This window comes from Macaca mulatta, chromosome 13, assembly GCF_049350105.2.
Source record: "Macaca mulatta isolate MMU2019108-1 chromosome 13, T2T-MMU8v2.0, whole genome shotgun sequence".
Classification (NCBI taxonomy): domain Eukaryota; kingdom Metazoa; phylum Chordata; class Mammalia; order Primates; family Cercopithecidae; genus Macaca; species Macaca mulatta.
Window position 1 is genome coordinate 97,256,076 of NC_133418.1, and position 22,738 is coordinate 97,278,813.

At 47.5% G+C, this 22,738-nt stretch overlaps 2 long non-coding RNA genes across 4 annotated transcripts in view; one reads left to right on the forward strand and one right to left on the reverse strand.

Annotated features, from left to right (window-relative positions):
* LOC144333836 (uncharacterized) overlaps window positions 1-22,107 on the forward strand; it is a 49,054-nt gene extending 26,947 nt beyond the window's left edge. The window contains exon 3 of the long non-coding RNA XR_013402923.1: window positions 21,693-22,107. This is a non-coding gene — a long non-coding RNA (uncharacterized LOC144333836). The remainder of the gene's footprint in view (window positions 1-21,692) is intronic.
* The window catches only part of LOC106992883 (uncharacterized), a 42,157-nt gene that overhangs the window by 16,903 nt on the left and 2,516 nt on the right, over window positions 1-22,738 (reverse strand). The window lies entirely within an intron of this gene.

The following is a 22,738-nucleotide window of genomic DNA, read 5'->3' on the forward strand; positions in this document are numbered from 1 at the left end:
TATTTACATTCCAAAATCAAATCTAGCAAGTTGTCTATTCAGAGAAGCCATGCTTCTATTCCTGACCCGTCTGCCCAGTCTCTCCCTCTCCCAAAGGGAATATTTTTATTTAGTTTTACTTTATTTTATTTTTATGAGGATTTTTTCTTTTTCTGTTTCACAAGACTTTATTTGACATATAATTGACAAATAAAAATTGTATGTATATAAGGTATACAATGTGATGATCTGATACATGTATACATTATGAAATGATTACCACAATCAAATTAACACGTTACCTCATATCACTGTCATTTTTGTGTGTGTGACAAAAACATTTAAGATCTACTATCTTAGCAAATTTCAAATTTATAATGCAATGATATTAACTATAGTCACCATGTTGTACATTAGCTCTCCAGAACTTTTTCATCTTAAAACTGAAAGTTTGCACCCTTTGACAAACATCTATCCCTTTCTACCCCATTTTATTAATTTACTTTTGATGTAATGACTTATTTTTCTGCCTTTTTTTTTTCTTTTTTCATTTTTTGAGATGGCGTCTCACTCTGTTGCCCAAGCTGGAGTGCAGTGGCGCGATCTTGGCTCACTGCAAGCTCCACCTCCCGGGTTCATGCCATTCTCCTGCCTCAGTCTCCAAATAGCTGGGACTACAGGCGCTCACCACCACGACCGGCTAATTTTTTTTGTATTTTTAGTAGAGACAGGGTTTCACTGTATTAGCCAGGACGATCTCAATCTCCTGACCTCGTGATCTGCCTGCTTTGGCCTCCCAAAGTGCTCGGATGCAGTGAGCCACCGCACCCAGCCATATTTTTCTGCATTTTAATATATAAGCAAACACACGCACACACGGATGAATACTTCTCTTTCTTAAACTGTAGCAAACGATACGTATTTTCTCCTTCCTACTTTTCCGTCTTCACAATATATCCTGGAAATCACTCCATAACAGCACCTAAAGATGGCCCTCATTATTTTTCACAACTACATAGTACTCTATTGTGAGGATATACCATAATTGATTCAACTAGTCCCCTAGTGATGGGCAGAATAAAATAGAATTTGAGGTAAAAAGCTTTACAAGGGTCAAAGAGGGATGGGCATTCCATACTGATAAAATCAACAATTCATTAAGAAGATACAATAATAATTCAATATAGTTAACAACACAGCCTTGAAATAGATGAAGCAGATCAGAGAGAGGCCTGCTGGCCTCGGGCCTTTTCTTTCTCCCTCTAGACTGAGTTCCTGAAAGGCCAGGATTGCAGCAGTTTTTTACTCCTGCCTCCCTAGGGCCTACCACATGCCTGGCATGGAGAGAGCCCCAATAAATGTCAGTTAAATAATGCATAGGTGCCAGAGATCAGAATGTTACAAGCTTTATGTTACTGGGAAAGAACAGAAGCCCAAAGATGGTCAAGAAGCAAGTGAGTATCAGATGGAGATAGGCTCCCTTTCAGCCAGGACTCTGACCTCATGGACCCATAATGAGCTGTCAAAAGCAAATAAAACTGACCATGTTCCTCACACATAAAAAGCAAGTGATCCCTGGGAGTTCGCTAAGGAAAACAGTACGAATGGGGGGCTGCTTGGAGTTCTTCATTCAAGGCGTCGGTCAGACCAGAGCTGGCGGCCAGAGCATGTGGGGTGGTGGGAGATAACTGTGCCACTGGCTCCTCCCTCCTGGGCTTCCACCTGATACGCCACACTCCGCTTGTGTTCAGGTGACCCTGCTAAGGGGTTTATGCTTTCCATTCCTCTCCATGTTGCCCTGCAGAGTGAAAGCTGGCTTTTGGTGCAGAATGCTCCATCATGGGATGGGGAGCAGGGAGGGAAAAAAAAAGAGGGTGCTGGGGAGAGAAAGGACAGTGCAGAAGGGCAGGGGGATAACAGATGAGGCTAAATTAATTTTGGAAACCATTAAATCTTTGAAAAGAGAGCGTGTTTTCAGCAGGGACAGTGAATCACTGTGATTTGCAGAAACAGGCACAAAGCAATTAGCCATCTGGATGCTGTGGCTTCCAGCCCCCCAGCGGAAACTTGAAGCAAGCGGAAGGCTGGTCATTACACAGCCCAGGCCCAGTACTCCAGGCCCCACAGATAACTCTGTGCCTCCAGCCGGCTGGGAGCCCAGAGGCCTAGGACAAAGGGCAACTTGGCAAGAGATACAAAAAAATAGGCAGGAAAGGCAACACCAGCCACAGGGGGCCGGTACAACTTCCTTCTTCCTACAAGCTTCCTTCAGAATTCATCATGACTAAGTGAATAGTTCACTCACTTGATAAGCATTTATTAATCACCTACTATCTCCCAGGCCTTGTGCTGTACATAAATGATGTCATTTCATCCTCACAACATGTATATGAGGAGTTCTGCACATTGCACAATCCCAAGAGGACCCATCACGTGGCATTCAATGTGAATAGCACTCCCAGGAGTTAGAAAGCAGAGTAGCTTTGCCTGAAAATACCTTAAAAAGAGAGTATTACCTTGTTTTTTCATCAATGAGGAAATCAAAACAGAAAAAGAGGACGGGAATTTGCTCAAGGTAAGTTTGCAAATTGCTCCTCTGTACAGCTCTAAAGTTGTATGAACCAAAGGAATACACAAGAGTGTGAAAGAGTTTTATAAACTGTAGAGTACCATATACAGCTGAACTATTCTTAGAAGGCAGTTACCTTAGCTTCCTCCTTCCTCCAACCCCCTGTGACCGTAAGGTACTGCCCTTTGATTTTCATTTCTAGAAATTGCTAGAAATGTTGGACAAGCCTGATCAGGAAAAGAGTTAGCAAACCTTTCCGGGGGAGAAGGCACAACCGAGCAGAAAGAGCTTTGCTCAAGGAAGGCTGACTGTAATGTACTGTGATTTATGCACTAAGAAAGTCTTGGTACTAGTCTCCATCAATTACCCCCATGTGGGGCAAGAAAGCCACATGGAGCAAAACACTGGCAGAGGGAGCCCACTTCCAGCAAAGAGAGAGAAGCAAAGAAGAAAGAGCACCCCCTAATTGACTAGAGGCCAACACCCCCACACAGAGGTGCCCATGTCCTTTCGCCTGCCTGAGTTTACTGTGGGACCATGACCAACCCACCCTGCTCCTCATTTCGGTGGCGCCACTCCAGAGCCCCAGCCAAGAGCTGTGTAGCCCAGCTCAGCACTCTGTGGTGGCCTAGAAGGCCCCAGACTACCATGGCCAATGGCTTTCCATTTGCTGTCTACATCTGCCGTCCACCCAGCTGCTGCTGAAGATACCACATCTCCTACAAGGAAACAGCACAGGAGAGTGAAGAGAGCATCAACCAGGGAGCAGATAACCTGGGGGAGAATCCCAGCCCTACCTCTCCCTGGCTATGACCTTGAGCGGCTGACCTCTCACCTTGCTTTCTTCCTGTACAAAATGGAATCAGCTCCCGCCTCACAGGGTGTGGTGAGGATTGAGTGAGCTCACACGTGCCCTTGGGGAAGAGGCAAGTAATGGAGCTAGTGTAGAAAGTTTAAACAATAAGAAGGGGTGGGTGTGGCCACTGCCAGCTCCAAGGAAGGCTCCTGATTCAGCCCTGGCTGCCACAGGAATGCAAGCTCGGTGTTGGCAGATCTTTTTATTTGTCAAGAAAAATCAGATATCTGGATTTTTATGTGAACTTTTCCAATTTTCAAAAGCCTGTGAGGACAGAACAAAGCATGTCTGCAGATTGTCAGGGTGCAGACTCGGATGACTACGACGTTCCTTGCAACGCTCTTGGCCTGGTCCCTGCCTGGTCCCTTCCTCCTCTCCCCATTCTACCTCTTCCTGGCTAGCTCCCTAAGGCCTTGCCTTTCCCTCTGGTGTCTCTCACCCTCATTGTAAAGTGGGCAGAGGCCAGCTCAACCCTGGAGTGGCCAGAATTCAAGGCCCTGGGGCTGAGAGAGGGCAGGTCGGCTGGCATTATGAGGATAGGTGTTCTCAGCAGAAGCGGGGTAGGTACAGGACTGTTACCTGGAAGCCCTACCGAGCCTCTTCCCCGACAGGGATGGGGAAAGGTGAGGAGGAGGCAGATACCTGCAGCCACAAAATGAACGAATGAACGAACAACGAACGGCCCAACCACCGATGCCTCAGGTGGAACTTGGCAGCTGTGCGGTAGGATGGGAGATTCTCTGGGGCTCTTCTCAATAATGTTGAGGGAGCACCCAGAAAAGTCCTCCTGCAAAAATTGGTGGAGCCTTTGGGAGTCACAGCCCAGCAAACCGGCTCAGGGCCAGGGCCCGGTGAAGCCGGCTGCCTCCCAGCACCCAATCTCCATCTTGGGCCTTGGATTAGAATCAGCCACCCCCTCTACGCGCCTTCCCGAGAGCCCCGCCGGGGCTGCCGGAAGCGGGGGTGCAGGGCGCGGGCACGGGGGTGGGCCCTTGCATCAAGGCCCTTCCCAGAAGGGGCAGCGCCTTCCCAGCACCGGCCTGCTGGTCTCCCCCGCGCCCGCCCTTCCCGGATATCCCGGCGACGCGCGCTGCAGCCTTTCCCGGGCGGCTCGGGTCGGCGAGGTCCGGGAGCCCTCGGTGCCGCGATGGGAAGTGCCTGCCACGGCCCGGCCTGGGGACACACTCCAGCGCCCTCCACGCCCCTGAGCTGTTCCTGGGAAAGGGTGTGGACGAAGCCCCCGCACAACCCCTTTCTTTCTCTTGGCACTTCCCAGTAAACCCTCCAGGTGTCCGGGTGGGGCACTTTCAACGGCCGGGCCCCGCCCTGGGTCCGGGTCTGCGGCCCGCACCTTCGCTGCAGAGCGCGGTGCAATCGCGGTGGGGTTGGAAGGGGTCAGGGCTCCTGCCGAGCCAAGTCTCCTCCTCTGCCTGGGCCTCAGTGCCCACCACATGGACAAGCCTTGAAACTCATCCATCCAAACATCAGATAAACCTAAACTGAGGGACATTTCACAAAACTACAGAAAGATGAAGGGCTGAGGAACTGCACCAGACGGAAGCAAAGGAAAGAGACAGAACAACTAGATGCAGTGCGTGATCCCAGCTTGTATCTTGGTGGGGGGAAAATTGCTGTTAAGGACATAATTGGTAAAATTTGCATGTGGATTATATAACAGTAATATTGTATCAATGTTAAATTTCCTGAATTGGATCACTGAAACGTGGTTATGAAAAAGAATGTCCTTGGTTTGGCTTCTCTGAGGTATTTAGGGATAAAGGGACATGTCTGCAACTTCACCTCAAAATGGTTCAGAAATAAAATAAGTACATTATTATTCCCAAACAATTAAGCATATGGTTATTGTATGGCCCAGAAATTCCACTCCTAGGTATATGTCCCAGAGAAATGAAACATATGTCCACACAAAAACTTGTACGGGAATGTTCATAGCAGCATTATTCATAATAGGCAAAATACAGAAACAACCCAATGTCCATCAAGTGATGAATGGATAGCCACAATGTGATACTTCCCTATATTGGACTGTAATAAAGCCATAAAAACGAATGAAGGGCTGATACGTGCTACAATGGATGAATCTTGAAAACATGATGCTAAGTGAAAAAAGTGAGTCACTAAAGACTACAGATTATATGACTCTGTTTATATGCAATGTCCAGAATAGACATTGTAGTCTATTCTGCCTGTATAGAGACTACATATTATAGTCTCTATAAAGATGGAGAGTAGGTTAGTGGTTGCTTAGGGCTGAGGTGAATTGGGTTTAGGGAGGTGATAGCTAAAACAGGTACAGGGTTTTGTTTTTTGATTTGTTTTTCTGTTTTTGGGATAGGGTCTCACTCTGTCAGGCTGGAATGCGATGGTGCAATCATAGCTCACTGCAGCCTCAACCTCCTGGGATCCTCCTGTCTCAGCCTCCCCAGGAGATGGGACCAAAGGCACATGCTACCACACCTGGCTAATTTATTTTTTATAAAGATAGGGTCTTGCCTTGTTGCCCAGGCTGGTCTCGAACTCCTGGGCTCAAACAATTCCCCCCACCTTGACCTCCCAAAGTGCTGGGATGATTACAGGTATAAGCCACCACCATGCCTGGCCCAGAGTTTCTTTTTTAGGTGATGAAAATATTCTAAAATTGGCTGTGTGGTAATGGTTGCATATATGGTATATGACTTGTATCTCAACGAAGCTGTTATAATAATATGTATTTATGTAGACAGACAAAAAAAGAAAGTGGTTGATAAAGCAAATGTGGCAAAATGTTAAGGACTATTGAAACTAGGGGAAGGATATTCAGAAATTTTTTTTTTTTTTTTTTTTTTTTTTTGAGACGGAGTCTCGCTGTGTCTCCCAGGCTGGAGTGCAGTGGCGTGATCTCGGCTCACTGCAAGCTCCGCCTCCCGGGTTCACGCCATTCTCCCGCCTCAGCCTCCCAAGTAGCTGGGACTACAGGCGCCCGCCACCACGCCCGGCTAGTTTTTTGTATTTTTAGTAGAGACGGGGTTTCACCATGTTAGCCAGGATAGTCTCAATCTCCTGACCTCGTGATCCACCCGCCTCGGCCTCCCAAAGTGCTGGGATTACAGGCTTGAGCCACCGCGCCCGGCAGGATATTCAGAAATTAATTGTAGTATTCTTGTATCTGTCCTGAGTGATATGGTTTGTCCCCACACAAATCTCATCTTGAATTGTAGTTCCCATAATCCCCACATATCATGGGAGAGACCCCATGGGAGGCAATTTAATCATGGGGGCGGTTACCCTCATGCTGTTCTCATGATAGTGAGTTCTCACGAGATCTGATGGTTTTATAAGGGGCTTTTCCCCCTTTTGGTTGGCACTTCTCTCGCTGCCGCCATGTGAAGAAGGACGTGTTTGCTTCCCCTTCCGCCATGATTGTAAGTTTCCTGAGGCCTCCCCAGCCATGCTGAACTGTGAGTCAATTAAACCTCTTTCCTTTATAAATTTCCTGCTCTCAGGTATGTCTTCATTAGAAGCATGAGAATGGACTAATACACTGAGATTGAAATTACTTCAAAGTTTTAAAAGTTTATTATTTTATTATTATTATTATTATTATTATTATTTTGAGATGGAATCTCACTCCATTGCCCAGGCTGGAGTACAGTGGCAAGATCTCAGCTCACTGCCACCTCCCGCTCCCTGGTTCAAGTGATTCTCCTGCCTTAGCCTCCTGAATATCTGGGATTACAGGCATGCACCAGGATGCCCGGCTACCTTTTTTTTTTTTTTTTTTTTTTGAGACTAAGTCTCACTCTTGTCCCCCAGGCTGGAGTGCAATGGCACGATCTCGGCTCACAGCAACCTCTGCCTTCCAGGTTCAAGCAATTCTCCTGCCTCAGACTCCCGGGTAGCTGGGATTACAGGCGTCTGCCACCATGCCCAGCTAATTTTTGTATTTTTAGTAGAGATGGGGTTTCACCATGTTGGCCAGGCTGGTCTTGAACTCCTGACCTTGGGTGATCCGCCCACCTCGGCCTCCTGAAGTGCTGGGATTACAGGTGTAAGCCTCTGTGCCTGGCCTAAAAGTTGATTTTTTAAAAACAGAGAAATTTACCTATCTACCCACCTTCCATCTACAGGCTGGTCATGGAAAGGTTGCAGTACAGGTTCAGGAGCATGACAATCTGGACTCCAAGCTCAACTCCATTGTTTTCTCAATTGCATTACCTTGAGTTAGTTACCTGACTGCCCTGGGTCTCAGTTTCCTTGTCTGTAAAATGGTAATGACACCAACAGTACCTACGACAGAGAGCTTACAAAGGATTAGAGATAGTACACATGAAGCTGTTAACTTTTCTCATGTGGTAAGTGCTTAATAAATGTTAGCTATTATTGTTCATTTGAAACAATTTTAAGGCTGGGAGCAGTGGCTCATGCCCACTGCTTTGAGTGCTTTGAGAGACTGAAACAGGAGGATCACTGGAGGCCAGGAGTTCAAGACTGGCCTGGGCAACAAAGTGAAACCCCCCCCATCTCTACAAAAAAATTGAAAAATTATCCAGGCATGGTGGCGTGTGCCTTTAGCCTCAGCTACATAGGAGGATCTCTTGAACCCAGGGGTTTGAGGTTACAGTGAGTGAGCTATGATCATATGACTGTACTCCAGTCTGGGTGACACAGTGAGACCCTGTTTAAAAATACACACACACACAAACACAAACAATTTTAAAATAATTTGTCATTTCCTTTTGTTATTACAAAAGTAATACTTATTTATTTATTTATTTATTTTGAGACAGAGTCTCGCTGTGTTGCCAGGCTGGAGTGCAATGGCGTGATCTCAGCTCACTGCAACCGCCTCCCAGGTTCAAGTGATTCTCCTGCCTCAGCCTCCCGAGTAGCTGAGACTACAGGCACACACCACCACACCCAGCTAATTTTTATATTTTTAGTAGAGATGGGGTTTCACCAGGTTGACCAGGATGGTCTTGATCTCCTGACCTTGTGATCTGCCTACCTTGGCTTCCCAAAGTGCTAGGATTATAGGCATAAGCCACTGCGCCTGGCCCTACAAAAGTAATACATGTTCATTATGGAAATTTTGGAAAATGCAGATATACAAACAAGGAAATAAAAATCACTGTGCCCCCAAATTCTGTGAAAATTGCTGTTAACACTTTGGCATGTATCCTTCTGGGCTGTGATATATTTACAGTATATGTAATACAATGTTTAGCATATTGTACCTATTATTTTATAACTTGCTTTGTGCACTGTACATGACAGACATTTACTATTTACCACATGCCAGGTGCTCAACTTAGTGCTAAGGGTTCTGACACGAATAGGACAGTCACCTAGCTCTTGGGAGCGAGTGAAATCTAGAAGTAGGAGAGACTTATTAGCCAATAATTACAGGGGACAATTTGATAGAACGTACTTTGATGAAAAGAAGGGTTTGCTCAGTTCAGCTTGAGATGTTGAAATGGCTTTTCAGAGGTTCTCAGTAGGTAAAGAGACATTTCAGACAGAGAAATGGGGAAGTCCTACTTGGGCAGAGGAAACGCTGTGCAGACCAGCTGGGGCATGTTTATGGCCTGTTTCAGTAACTGGATCATAGCAGGAGGCAGGATGGAATAGCAGCATGGCTGGGACCAGATCCTAAGGGGCCTTCAATGGCATGCCAATGTTTCTGAGTACTGCGCAGTCTTCAAGGGTTAGAACAGATCGCCAACCTTCCAGTGCTTCCTCTCATAACACAGTATTTAGATTCCCAGACGTTGGAGCTAGATTGGCTGAGTTCAAACCCTTGTCTGTGCAACTACCAGCTGTGTGACCTTGGGCAAGTTACTTAACCTCTCTGAACCTTGATTCCTCCTGCAAACGATGGGAAAAATAATAGAACCAATCTCTCTGGGTTGCTGTAAAGATTAAATTAATTTACAGTGCATGTAACATGCTTACAGCAATGTCTGGCACACAGTAAGCACTAAGTGTTTGTTGTCCTCTACCATCACCTCAACTCTCTCTTCTAGCAGCTGAATCTTCTGTAATTTAACCCCAAGGATGTCTACGAACAAGGTTTACCTAGAGCCCTGGTTTGCAGGAGCAGGTTGTCAGAGCCGGAGCTGGGGAGCTTCCAGCCAAACCCTGAGATGTGGGGAGGGGTCAAGAAAGGAGCTTCCTTACCAACCACTTCTGGGGAGACCCTAACATCTCATCCCTCCTCCCCACTGTCAGGAAGGCATCCCCAGGGCTGGGACCGGGCACATATAGCGGCCTTCTCTCTTGAGGAGAAAGCTGTGATGGAAACCCTTTTCTCTAGGGAGGAAATGGGCAGGAATGACATTTGTGTCCCCACCAGTATGCAAATCATCTTATGAGACAAATGATTTTGCAGGAAAACACATCCTATTTCCTCTAGAACATTTCCCTTGATGTCTTAGGGGAACTGGTTGGGATGGTCAGAGTCAGAGCAAGTGTCCAGAAAGCTCCTGACCACTGGCCCCTGTCCCAGAGAAGCCAGGGGGTGGTAGAGAAGGGACTAGGCTTGGCAGCCCTAGGTTTGGCAGCTAAAAAGGAAACTGGCCGCAGGCACACAAGCTCCCTCACCAGGTTTTCCCAGATGACAAGGGTGCAGGGAGGCCTGGTGGAGCAGCATCTGGGGAGCCAGGGGTCCTGGCTTCTAGGGCTAGCTCAGCCCCTCACAGGGAGGCCTGGTGGAGCAGTGTCTGGGGAGCCAGGGGTCCTGGCTTCTAGGACTAGCTCAGCCCCTCACCCACAGCATGACCTTTGACAAGTCATTTCCCTCTGTAGGCCTGAGTTTCCTTATCTGTAATATGAGAGGGTTAAATGAAATCAAGTGTTTGTAACTTGGGGTACATAGATCCTTAAATCATCAATGGGCTTCAAGGGATTGCTGCCACCCCTCAAGTGTATGCAAATATACAACTGTGCATGTGTATATTTTTCTGCAGAGGTGTGTAAAGCTGTCATCAGTTCACAGAGGGATCTATTATCCAGACAAAAGTTTAGGTGGTCTCTGGGCTCCTTTGAGCTGGATGCTGGGCAGATGGAAGTTTCTCAAGGCCAAGGATATGCCTTTAACACCAGCAAGGCTTAGTATCTGGCACACTGTAGAGGCTCAATGTTTGTTGAATGAATGAATGAATGACACTCATCAAATGCTGGGTCATGAGCACAGCAAAGGGCGGAGATGGATATTGGCGCAGGGTCTCAGCTTTGGGAGTAAAGTGGGCCAGCGAGAAGGCTAGTAAGGGGTCAGGGTTGGGGGAGAACAGGAGAGGTATCAGAATGTATCCTGAATCTGCTCAGTCCAGGGTCTGTCTGGCTTGGGTTTCTAGTCACTACCAGGCGTGCACACCTCTCATTCCCCTTTGTTCCTTATGGAAGACTCAGCCAAGCCAAACCCAGCCCCAGGTTCAGCAACTAAATCAGTTTGTTTGCAGCAATTAAAATTCTCAAGCTTCTCCAACCAGAAAATCCATCAAACTTGAAGAATGTAGCCTGGTCTCCAGGGGTCACTGGAACTGGTATGGAAGTGAAAGTAAAAGCAGGAGTCAGCCTGTCTGCCTGCCAAAGATACCTACAGCCCTAACAGCCCCCTATACCCTTCATTCGGACGCTGTCCCCACTTGGACTTTTGGCTGAACTCTGTCACCCTCTAGTACCTTTGAGCTTTTCCTGTCCACTCATACCTTCTGTTGGCCTACAAATATGCACTGGTTTCTACACTGGTCTCTCTTGTCCTTAAAATGCCTTCACCAGTTTTTTTATGATCTGGGAAAATGCTTGTGATTTGATGATTAGGATACACACATACACACACACACACACACACACACACACACACAATTGTATATCTATAGTAGTCTCAACCCCAAAATATAAAACATGTAGAAATACATATACACAAACATAATGTTTTGATGTTTGCGCTATATTAAGGCCATTCTGTTTCTCCCCTTCTGTTATAAAGGAAATGTGCTCAGATGAGAGGGATTCTGAGAACTCAATAGCAGAGGAGGCACAGGGGCTGAGGGCATCTGTGTGGCAGGGGAGGCCCCCAGGGAGGACAACTGCATGGTCCAAGACCCAGAGGCCCCCGGGCAGGTACAGGCCTGCCTAAAGGAAGCTCATGTAGTTCCCTGGGAAGGCCAAGCTTGGGAAAAACGGTTTCAGCTGCTCATGCCCTTTGAGGTAGGACCTCAGCCCATTGGAAGGAGTAGGGGGATGGGGTGGGTACACGACCCAGCAGAATCCATTCTCTTGGAGACGGCTGGCAAGGGCTGGGGCCAGGCCTGGAGTTCCTGACTAAGCCCGCTCTGCCTGGAGAACTGAAGCAGACCAGCTTTCCCCCAGGCAGAGGCCAGTACAGGGGAGGCAGATGAGAGATGGTAGGGATTCCCAGTTAGTCTCCCCAGGCCTCACCTCAGCAGGCTAGATAACTAGTCAGGGAAGTCAAGCATGGGGGAAATGCCTCCTCTCATTTCTCAAGGGAGAACTGGAAGCTGTTTCCCCCTTTGCACTTTTCAGTCTGGCTTCCAGCCTCATCTGTTTTCTGGAACCATCCTCTTTCCAGAGCCCCAGAGGCCTCCATCCAATAGAAGTAGTGTTAACATTGCCAGTGCCCCCTTCCTGGAACTCTCTGCATCCTTGGCCTTTCTGGCCTCAAGTTCCCCATTGTTCTTCCCCTCAGGTCACCCCTTCCTTCTTTACTGTGCCCTTTACAAGCCCTTCCTTCCCTGCTGTGGGAACCCCCAATGCTCAGGCCTTGGGATTCTGCTCTTCCTTCTCTACCGTGGGCTCCCTTAGAAAAGTTAGCTCTCTCCAGGTTTCGACTGATGCTTCCACATCAATGACGTAATAGACAGTAGAGAGACATGGTCACTACTGGATAGGGGATAGATTTTTAAAAAAATAATATCCTCCATTTTGGGAGGCCGTAGGCAGATCACCTGAGTTCAGGAGTTCAAGAACAGCCTGGACAACATGGCGAAACCCCATCTCTACTAAATATACAAAATTTAGCCAGGCATGGTGGCACATGCCTCCCAGCTACTCAGGAGGCTGAGGCAGGAGAATCGCTTGAATCCAGGAGGCAGAGGCTGCAGTGAGCTGAGATGGCACCATTGCACTCTAGCCTGGGCAACAGAGCAAGACTCTGTCTCAAAATAATAATAATGATAATAATAATAGTAATAATATTCTCACTTTGCAGAGAGGAAAGGATTCAGATGAGTTAGGACACCCACCCAAGGGTCACCCACCTGAGGCAACCGCCCTTTTTACCACCTTCTCTTCCGTCATGGCCCCATCTCCCACAGCGACCTGTGAGGCTGTAACACCACAGAAGGAAGCCTCGCTTAATCAAGAGTGGCGGGGCCAACTCCTCCTGCCCAACCCCATGCCACGGCCAGATCATTGTCAAGCTATCCCAGGCGTGTGTCATGGCCACTCCCTGACCTGACTTGAACATCGGCCTTGGGAGGAATGTAGAGCTGTCAGTCTGACTTCCTCTTCCTTTCTCCCCTCTGTCCCTGCTGAGAGCATTAAGGGAGGAGTCATAGTTCTCTTTGTTTCCAGAATAAGTATTAAAATAATAATAGGCAGCTAGGTGCAGTGGCTCATGCCTGTAGTCCTAGCACTTTGGGAGGCCGAGGCAAATAGAGACCTGAGGTCAGGAGTTCCAGACCATCCTGGCCAACATGGCGAAACCCCATCTCTACTAAAAATACAAAAATTAGCCGGGCATGGTGGTGCATACCTGTAATCCCAGCTACTCAGGAGGCTGAGGCAGGAGAATCACTTGAACACAGGAGGCAGAGGCGGCAGTGAGCTGAGAGTGCACCATTGCACTCCAGCCTGGGTGACAGAGCAAGATTCCAACTCAAAAAAATGTCATAGGCTATAGTAGTGCTGTTGCCATTTGACCAGTGTCTATTACACTGAACATCTACTACATACCCAGAACTTTCCTGGCTTCTAGGGATATGGCAATGAGCAGAAATTTTCTTTTTTTTTTTTTTTTTTTTCTTTGAGACAGAATCTCACTCTGCACCTAGGCTGGAGTGCAGTGGTGCAATCTCAGCTCACTGCAACCTCTACCTCCTGGGTTCAAGTGATTTTCGTGCCTCAGCCACCCAAGTAGCTGGGATTACAGCCATGCTTCACCACACACAGCTAATTTTTTTTGTATTTTTTTAGTAGAGATGGGGTTCGCCATGTTGGTTAGGCTGGTCTCGAACTCCTGGCCTTAAGTGATCCACCCACCTCAGCCTCCCAAAGTGCTTGGATTACAAGCATGAGCCATCGCACCTGGCACAGAACAAATTTTTATCCTATATATTGTAATAGAACTGTATTGAAGGAAATATTTCAGTCTTGGATGACACATACTTAAACCCATGAAGATAAGGCCCAAACATTTTCACTATCGAGGAGACCTACTGTTTTGTCTGCCCAGAACAGCACCTCCCTTCTTTGGGGGGAACTGCTCCTTCACCAATTCAGCTGTAATTATGGAAGGAGCTGCCAATTATTGTGTATTGCTGCAGTGTTCACAGGAATGAGCGTGGAACCCAGGTTGGGCCAGTCACCGAACCCTAGGAGCCTCCTGGCCTCAGTGATTGGTCTAGGAAGAGTCACATGATGTGGGTTGAACAAATCAGAATGCTTCCATAGCTTTTTCCTTTAAAATTTTTAAAATTGATTTTAAGTACATAAATTATACATGAATATGTTATCATTGAAAAAGTTCAAACCTGATCATCTCCCTAAATCTCAACACCTAATCTTAGCTTCACCAAAGACAACTAAGGTAATTTAGACCTTTTTCTATGCTTTTTTTTTTTTTTTTTTTTTTTTTTTTGAGACAGAGTCTTGCTCTGTAGCCCAGGCTGGAGTGCAGTGGCGTAATCTCGGCTCACTGCAACCTCCATCTGCCAGGTCCTGGTTCAAGCAATTCTCCTGCCTCAGCCTCCTGAGTAGCTGGGATTACAGGCACCTGCCACCACACCCGGCTAATTTTTGTATTTTTAGTAGAGACGGGTTTCACCATGTTGGCCAGGCTGGTCTTGAACTCCTGACCTCATGATCCACCCACCTTGGCCTCCCGAAGTGCTGAGATTACAGGCGTGAGCCACCATGCCCGGGCTTTCTATGCATTTTCATACATTTAGAAATATGTTATAAGCATATATAAATATATATTATTACTTCAAGGTTTTGTTTTGGTTTTGCTTTATGCTTGAGTGATACTGTAATGTACCTATATACTACAAATTACATTTTTCATTTACCAAGATGTTTTAGGGGTTTATGTCAGTACATACTTCATTCTTTTTAATAGTTTCCAGATTTTCAGAGTATAAAATATACCATGGTTTAAAGATGGACACTTAGGGTATTCCTAATTTTGCATGACAAATAATTCTTCAAATAGCACCCTGGCCTATGTTTCCTTGTGCATATATATGAGAGTTACTGGTCTGGATTTTGAGACATGGCATCATGAGATCCATAGCAACCACATTTCAAATTATAATAGATATTACCCAATTTCCCTCCAAAGAGACTGGGACAATTTATGTTCCCTGCAATAGTGTATCACAGCATTAGGGTCTCTGTTTTCCATTCCTTCGTCAGTCCTGGAGAAGAACCAAGTATAACATTTTTGAACTGTGACGACTGCACACTGGTATGCTGCTGTTTGCTGTCCTCTAGCCGGAGCTGGTATGGAAGACTGCTTTCCTCTCTGGCCAAGGGGCTGTGAGGACGGATGCAGAGCCTCGCAGCCTTGAGAGCTGGTGGAAAAACCAACACCCAGAGGGGAGAGGAAGTCCCAAGGATGTCCACTTCTTGAAGCCAGTTGTTGTATCCCCGTCTCCACAGTAGTTTTTGTAAGCCAACACCTTCCCCTTTGGGGCTCAAGCTAATTAGAATTTTGTTTCTGTTACTTTCAGCCAAAAGACTGAACTCATGATTAAAATGTATAAATGACCATTGTTTCTCTCATTCCTGGCCCTGAGATCACAAAGTTTACGCTGATTATTCTTTCTTACTGTTCTATTTCTCCTCTCCTCCCCGTTCCTTACTTTCCTCATGCCCACATTCCTCTCCCCAGGCACCTGTGGGGTCCTTTTCAGAGAGGGCAGAGCAGAGAAGGAAACAAAGCCCCCAGGGACAGGAGATGACGGGAAGGGCATGGGCCTGATTCCCCTGTGGAATCTTTCCAGAGTGAACACATGCACTCTCAGTTTCTGTGCCTCGGCCTTAGGCCAATGTCTCTGTTTCAACAGAAAAAGAAAAAAGAAAGAAAAAGGAAAAGAGCAAAAAAAGCAAAATCTAAAAGACACAGTGGAAGAATCTGCCCTCCCTTTTTGTTTTGAATTATCATACCCCCCAGCACTGAGGGAAAACTCATTTTGTTAAAAATCGACATAGCAGTTGCAGCTTCTCAGACACAGACACAACATAAACACATAAACACAGGCTGTCAGTGTTCTTTTGATGGTATGTGTTTATTGTTTTATTTTATTAATAAAAGAGTGAGAACAGTGTGCTAAATTATACCCAATCCAAAATAAAAGGAGAGCAGTTCAATATTTACTCCCATAACGACACCAGGCCCCCCATTTGTAGGACGCTGGGGCCTGGTTCAGAGCAAGATGCTGTCTCCAGTTGCCACGACCCAAGGTGCTAGAGAGTTCTGAGTGTAACCCTTCTCACATATGAGCTCATCTCACCCTGGAATGATTCTAAGAAGTAGGAATGGGATAGGGACAACATCCCCATTTCAGAAAGGAGGGGCCCTGGGGAAAGAGGCTGTGTCCTTCAGGGCCAAACAGTGAGAGAGGAATGGGACAAAAGCCTCCCCTCCCAAGACTACATGTCTGTGAGAAAACTGCTGGAGAAAGGCTAGCCAGGCAGGGAGCCTGGGTGCAGGAGGCGGAGGGAGGGCGGCGAGCCCCCAGCATGGCTGCATGGCCAGGAGAGCTGGGAGAAGGGTCATGTACCCTGAAATTCACAGAGGGGATGGCACAAGAGGATCCACTGCAGCCTCTCATTATGACCTAGTAAATCTTCAGTAAAAGCCTCTGCCCCGCCATGTTTGGCGGGAAAAAACTGTTTTCTGGAAGCTGCTAAGGGGGCTGAATTTTGCATTACATTGGCTGGGGTCAAAAGAATCAACTCACAAGTGAGTTGTCTGCGAGACCCCTGTACGCGCATATTTGCTTTATTCACTGCTGTATCCCCGATGTCTACAAGGGTGTCCAGCACACAGTGGATTGCTCAGAAAATTATTTGTGTAATAAACACATAGAACTCTTTACATCTACAATCTCTGTCACACCCACCTCTGTGTCTCCCTTCTCCAAAGTCTGGCTTAACATTCACAGAGACTCTGCTGTGGCTGACCCACTCCGTGCCCAGCACTAAACCCTTGGTTCCCTCCGGGGACCTGGGAGGTCCCTGAGCTTCTGGAGCCGCCTTCTCAGTTATTGCAGGTTTCCTCCCAACCCAGAGTATGTGCAGCGCCCTGACCTGCTGCCCCAGCAGGTCCTCATTAGTACTCCACAGCCCACTCCAAGTGTGGGCCAGGGTAGAGTGAGGACGCTCTCCCAGCAGCACAGTGAGAGCTAAAAGCCTTGTCTTTTGCCTGTGGCCAGGGCAGGAATGTGGACTTTTCATCCCGGTTCTTCAAGCAAGGCTTCAGGCTCGCCCCCTACTGTGGGAGTGGAGGAACTTCATCCAGAGCACAACTCTCGGGCTTGGAGTTCAGCATCCTTTATCACCTTTCTCTGAGCTAGGGCTGAAGCCTCAACGTTCACCTGGGTTCGGATATGTGACTACAAGCAAAGCTTCACCTCTCTCAGCCTCAGTTCACTCATCATAAAGGGGTTAGGAAACAGCTGAAAATGCCATCCCTGTTCACCTGACAACAATATGGTGAGGATTAAATGAGGGCAGATGGCCGGGCATGGTGGCTCACACCTGTAATCTCAGCACTTTGGGAGGCAGAAGTGGGCAGATCACTCGAGGTCAGGAGTTCAAGACCAGACTGGTCAACATGGTGAAACCCTGTCTCTACCAAAATACAAACATTAGTCAGGCGTGGTGGCGGATGCCTGTAATCCCAGTTACTTGGGCTGAGGCAGGAGAATCACTGGAACCTGGGATGCAGAGGTTGAAGGTGGCTAAGATCATGCCACTGCACTCCAGTCTGGGCAACAGAGGGAGACTCCATCTCCAAAATAATAATAATATAAATAAAATAAAAATACAAAAATTTGCTGCACACGGTGGCTCAGGCCTGTAATCCCAGCACTTTGAAAGGCTGAGGCGGGTAGATCACTTGAGGCCAGGAGTTCAAGACCAGCCTGGCCAACATGGCGAAGCCCTATCTCTACTAAAAATAGAAAAATTAGTGGGGTACAGTGGTGCACACCTGTAATGCCAGCTATCTGGGAGGCTGAGGCAGGAGAATCACTTGAACCCAGGAGGTAGAGGTTGCAGTGAGCCGAGATCACGCCACTGCACTCCAGCCTGGGCGACAGAGTGAGTAAGACTCCTTCTCAAAACAACAGCAACAAGAAAAAACTACAAATTAGGGCAGACATGTGACAATTCCTTGCCTTTGTCAGGCTCTGCAAAGCTGTGGGGTTGCTGTTTCCTAACAGTAGGCCAGTGAGCAAACAATAAATATCCACACCTTCGTTGCCCAGACCCAAGGCAGAGCAGGGGCCTTTTCCTCCATACGCCTTAGCCCAGGCTGCTCTGTGTAAGCTCTTGCTGACTGAAGGCTGCAGGCTCCTGGGCTATCTAAAGGACCTGGATGTGACACCCTGGCAGATCCTGCTGGCTAGAGATGGGGAGCCCTGGTCCCCTCCATTCTTAGGTCTCGTGATCAGAGGCAGCAGCTATTCATCTATCCAAGTGGGGAGCCATTGGCATGTGGAAGGCCATAGAAACTCGGGTTAGACGCCTGCTGGGCTGAGACAGAAGCTGAAAGGCCATCAGGGACAGAGCTTGTCTCCCCACACAACCCTGAGCCCCACATGAGGACCCAGGGCAAGTGTGGGGTGCAAAGGCTGCTTCTCACTGTGGTCTCAGACAAAGGAAAATCCCCAAGGTCCTGGCGTGCAGGAGTAGTGAGGCACCCCTTGTGGGTTGCCAAATTTAGCAAATAAAAATACAAGACAGATGTGCCACTTAGATGTGAATTTCAGATAAGCATCAAGTACTTTTAAAATATAAGTATGTCCCATGGAATATTTGAGATATACTTATACCAAACATTATTTGTAATTTATCTGAAAGTCAAATTTAACTGGGCATCCCATATTTTATCTGGAAACCCTCCAGACCCTCCAGGGCTCGGGGGGCCCAGCCCCTTCCCACAGCCCGCAGCCACACCCCACGGGAGGTTCTGGACACTCTCGCAAGAGGATGCTTCCTGCTGCCTGCCAGATGGTGACCCCAGCAGCCCAGCATGGGTGGAAAGAGGAAAGGGAACACAGCAGTCCCCTTAGATTTCACCCTTGAGTCTCTGTGAGGTGAGTCACCTATCACCTTCACAGGGCCTTGTCCATATCAAAGGAGGTCATGGTGGCGAAGTGCTTTCACATTACAAATGTCCTTCCCCTGCGTGGGGTGTTGTGGCAGGGCCTCCACTTGCCTTTGCTTAGCTCTTAAGGGTTGGCGTCCCTGGTGACCCTCCCTTTTCCCTGAGTCATCTCACCCACTCCCTGGCTCCAGTCACATCTATAAGTGGATGGCAACCCACTTAGCACTCCGGCCCCCTTTACAGTAGAATAAATATACACCACTTCTTCAGGGGAAACAGCCTCAGACCCCTATTTTCATGTGCCTACTGGACACCCTCCTGGGAGCCTTTCTGTCCCCGTCCCGCCCCCTCTGCCGCTGCCCACAGGCGGACTCTGCCAGCTCTTCTCTGAATAACGGAGGCGGCCCCCAGCTTGCCCTGCCCCAGTTCCCTGCCCACATCACACCCAGGGGTGAGTTTCTAAAATCCAATCTGACCGTGGCGCTCCTCTGCGTAAGACCCTTCCATGGCTTCCTCTTGGTCTTGGGATAAAGTCAAAACACCTTGTCTGTCTTCTGCTCTCATACAGACATATTTCTTGTCATGTCATCAACTGGCTAGCGCTGTCGCTCTTCTCCAGCCCACTGTCCCATTAAATGCCTCCAGGCCACTGTCCCACTGTCCCTGCCCAGCCTGCCCTTCCCAGCATTCCTTGGCCCCTCAATGCCCTTCACTTCCTTTCCTTTACTAGTGAAAGGATTACTGGAACCTCCACATCCATCCCTGAAGAATGGGGATATTTGCCTTCCTCCCAGACTTCCTAGGGTCTGGGAGAGAATCAAATAAGAAAGGGGATGTAAAACTATTTTGTAAACTGAAAAAGGTTTGTAAGAGATGAAGAAGAATAAAATGACCAATGGTCTGGGACAGCCTTGTAAGCTTCCTTATCAGCTGACCTCAGAGGTCCACAAGAAGCACAGGGGACAACCATGTGAGGGGACTGGGGAAACTGTGGCATTTGAGCTGGGAAGCGTGATTGGTGGGTAATGCTTTGGGTTGGGATGGAGAGTGTCATTCATTACTGGAGCAGCCATAACCTACTTGTGAGGTCTGTGTCTGCATGAGAACCCCTAGGGAGACAGGGGTGGTTACGAGGGGGTGCAGGATGGTGGGGCTTCAGCCCCTTCCTTCCAGCTTAGCCAGGTGAGTCATCCGGAGGTGCCGGCCCAAATCTCACCTCCTCCACTTGAGGCTGAGCTGAAATGGTCCAGAGGATGTGCCCAGAGGATGGAGACAGCAATACAGTGAATGAGTCATACAGCTGAGTCAGAGCCCACTCAGCCCCTTTCAGGGCTCTGACGAAGGCTGTGCCAGCACAGAGGCATTCTTCCAGCCTTGCCCCTTCCCTGCAAACACACACACCCACACACATACACACACGCCCCCCTACAGACCAGTGACCTCACAACATGCTTCTCTGACTGCTAGCCTTACTTACTTCACAGGTTCAGTGAAATCCTACTGAGTCTCCCATGTAACAGGCTTTCTTCATGCTCACACTCATTCATCCATTCACTGTTCAGGTACTGGAATAAAAACTCAGTCCTTGTCTTCAAAGAGCTCTCCACCCAGCAGAGGAAATAGTCTCCAAACATGCCTTGTCACTGTAGAGGGAGCAACACACGGCCATGGGAGAGCCTCACACACCATCAGTATCCGGGCTGATAGAGGAGGGAATGAGGGACACAGCCCCTCAAAGTGGGATGGGTCAAGAAGTCACTGTTCTAAACATCTGGTCCCAGGACTCCCAAGCCTGGTAGCCTCTACTTCCCAGTGGGAACACCAAGCCTAAAGGTGCAGCTACACAGGTTCAAACAACATTGTTTCCGTTTTCTTCCAATTAATGTGGATACTTTGACATATGTAGGAATAGCCTAAGCTAATGGTCACAGAACAGGTTCTGGTCTGATCTGTTTTCAATGTGAAGACTGAATTTTGGCTTTGAATCAGCAGCAGAGCCACCTGATTATATAAGAAAACATACAATATCAAAACTGGGATAACTCAGAAGTCATCTAATTCCAGGCTCAGTGCTTCATTTCATAGGAGTAGAAACTCAAATCCAGAGAGGAATAAAGGAAGCAGAGCCTTCTGATAATTTCCATCTATTTTCTAGTTCTTAAGTAAATATAATTTTTACTACAAAAATAAACCACATTAGAGGCCAGGCGTGGTGGCTCATACCTGTAATCCCAGCACTTTGGGAGGCCAAGGTGGGCAGATCACAAGGTCAGGAGTTCGAGACCAGCCTGGCCAATATGGTGAAATCCCCTCTCTACTAAAAATACAAAAAATTAGCTGGGGGTGGTGGCGGGCGCCTGTAATCCCAGCTACTCGGGAGGCTGAGGCAGGAGAATCACTTGAACCTGGGAGGTGGAGGTTGCAGTAAGCCAAGATCGCACCACTGTACTCCAGCCTGGGCGACAGAGTGAGACTCCGTCTCAAAAATAAAAACAAACAAACAAACCATATTAGAGAATAAAAAAGAAAAACCAGGCCAGGCGCGGTGGCTCACGCCTATAATAGCACTTTGGGAGGCCAAGGTGGGCGGATCACGAAGTCAGGAGATCGAGACCATCCTGGCTAACATGGTGAAACCCCGTTTCTACTAAAACTACAAAAAAATTAGCTGGGCCTGGTGGCGGGTGCCTGTAATACCAGCTACTCGGGAGTCTGAGGCAGGAGAATGGCAAGAACCCGGGAGGCAGAGCTTGCGGTGAGCAGAGATCTTGCCACTGCACTCCAGCCTGGGCGACAGAGCGAAACTCTGTCTCAAAAAAAAAAAAAGAAAGAAAGAAAGAAAGAAAAACCAGCTGGGCACCATGGCTCATGCCTGTAATCCCAGCACTCTGGGAGGCCAAGGCAGGCGGATCACCTGAGGTCAGGAGGTCGAGACCAGACTGGCCAACATGGTGAAACCCTGTCTCTACTAAAAATACAAAAATTAGCTGGGCGTGCTATTGGACTATTGGACTACAGTAGCACCTGTAGTCCAAGCTACTCAGGAGGCTGAGGCAGTTGAATCTCTTGAACCCAGGACGCAGAGGTTGTAGTGAGCCAATATTGCACCAATGCACTCCAGCCTGGGTGACAGAGAGAGACTCTGTCTCAGAAAAAAAAAAAAAAAAGAAAAAGAAAAACCACATTAATCTCAATACCCTAACATAACCATTGATATCATTTTGCTACTATTTCTTTACAATATCTGTTCATACAGCTGTAATCATAGAATATATACAATTTTGTATATTACTTTTTAAATTTGACTACATTCTAAGAACTTCCACCACATTTTTGCAGTTCATAACCACAATTTTAATCACTATATAATATTCCAGCAAGGAAATGTTCTTAATTTTTTTCATGACTTACTTAACTATTTCTTTATTGGAGGACATTTAAGTGATGCCCCAAATATGGCTATCATAATGCTAAATATTGCTGTTTTCATTTATTTCCCTGGGATAGAGAGACTTCCATAAATGGAATTGCTATGGGGTAAAAGGTGTGAACATTTTAAAGTCTCTTGGTACATGTTAACAAATTGCTTTAGGACTGTACTAATTAGGCCGAGCACAGTGGCTCACGGCTGTAATCCCAGCACTTTGGGAGGCCAAGGTGGGCAGATCGCTTGAGATCAGGAGTTCGAGACTATCCTGGCCAACACGGTGAAACCCCGTCTCTATTAAAAATATAAAAATTAGGTGGCACGCGCCTG